The sequence below is a fragment of the Amia ocellicauda genome, chromosome 6 (assembly GCF_036373705.1).
Source record: "Amia ocellicauda isolate fAmiCal2 chromosome 6, fAmiCal2.hap1, whole genome shotgun sequence".
Classification (NCBI taxonomy): Eukaryota; Metazoa; Chordata; class Actinopteri; order Amiiformes; family Amiidae; genus Amia; species Amia ocellicauda.
Window position 1 is genome coordinate 49,559,299 of NC_089855.1, and position 1,082 is coordinate 49,560,380.

The window sequence follows — 1,082 nt, forward strand, 5'->3', positions numbered from 1 at the left end:
AAAGGCACTCCAACCCTCAATCTTCCGATCCGAAGTCAGACCGAAGAGACTGTATGATGTTTTAGATTAAAGATAGTATGCAGACCGAGCAAGTTAGATTTATCGAGCTAGCAAACAGCCATTGAGGCACCTGTTCGGGACGTACCCTGTAGACATTCCTGTCAACGATAAAAGGATCAAACGGTGGAGAAAAAGCCCGCAGGATGTTTGTCAAAACTCTGTTTGTGGACTGAATGGCTTTCCCAGATTGGCAGGGACTGTTTTTGGTATTGACTGAGGGACAGTTGTAAAAGACAACCTCTCACCGGACCTCTGGCATACACCAAAGAAAGCCACCCCACCTCTCCCCCGGATCTCACAAAACACAATCCCCCCCGCCCCCAGGGAAGACAGACCGCAATCGGACTCGGGCTTGCACCTTTTGATTGGATGAACGGCCGCAAACATTCTATGTCATTTTCTTTTAAAGCTTCACTCGTGCTTGTAAAAAACCGAGGTCTCACTGAAAGAATGCCCTGACGTGGTTGCTTCCAAGCTAGCTGGTTTACAAAGTTCCTTTTCGCTTTAACGATGATTTCCAAGAAGGGAAATAATCTATCTGTAATCTGTCAACACAGGCACCTTCTTCTCCGTTAAGCCACGCGGTCACCACCAGGAAGATGAACGCACCAGGCCGACCCGGAGTTTTCACCAATTCGTCTCCAAGCCTCCCAAGAGGGAACATAAACAGGCCTTATTCGCAGACACAGGCCCTCAGGCAGGGAGACCACCGCTTCACCGCCGCTGCCCCTGCCAAGGGTCCCAGGTCCCACCGAAACTTGAACTCGGATCGCTGGATTCAGAGTCCAGAGTGCTAACCATTACACCATGGAACCAAGCCCGCTGCCCACCTCTTGCCCGTGACGAAGGTTTCTGCTCTACGCACACGTCTCGCTCTGTCGCACGGCCAAGTCCAGAGTGAGCCAAGTTGCGCCCAGAGTGCTGCGTGTGGCGGGTCACTTCCGGAGCCGTCCCTGGTGGTCTAGTGGTCAGGATTCGGCGCTCTCACCGCCGCGGCCCGGGTTCGATTCCCGGTCAGGGAA

The 1,082-nt window shown here is 53.0% G+C and overlaps 2 non-coding genes across 2 annotated transcripts; one reads left to right on the forward strand and one right to left on the reverse strand.

Moving 5' to 3' along the window:
- Window positions 1-803: 803 nt before the first annotated feature.
- Window positions 804-875, reverse strand: trnaq-cug (transfer RNA glutamine (anticodon CUG)). The gene has a single exon. It is a non-coding gene; the product is annotated as a tRNA-Gln (tRNA).
- A 135-nt stretch (window positions 876-1,010) lies between these two features.
- trnae-cuc (transfer RNA glutamic acid (anticodon CUC)) lies at window positions 1,011-1,082 on the forward strand. The gene has a single exon. It is a non-coding gene; the product is annotated as a tRNA-Glu (tRNA).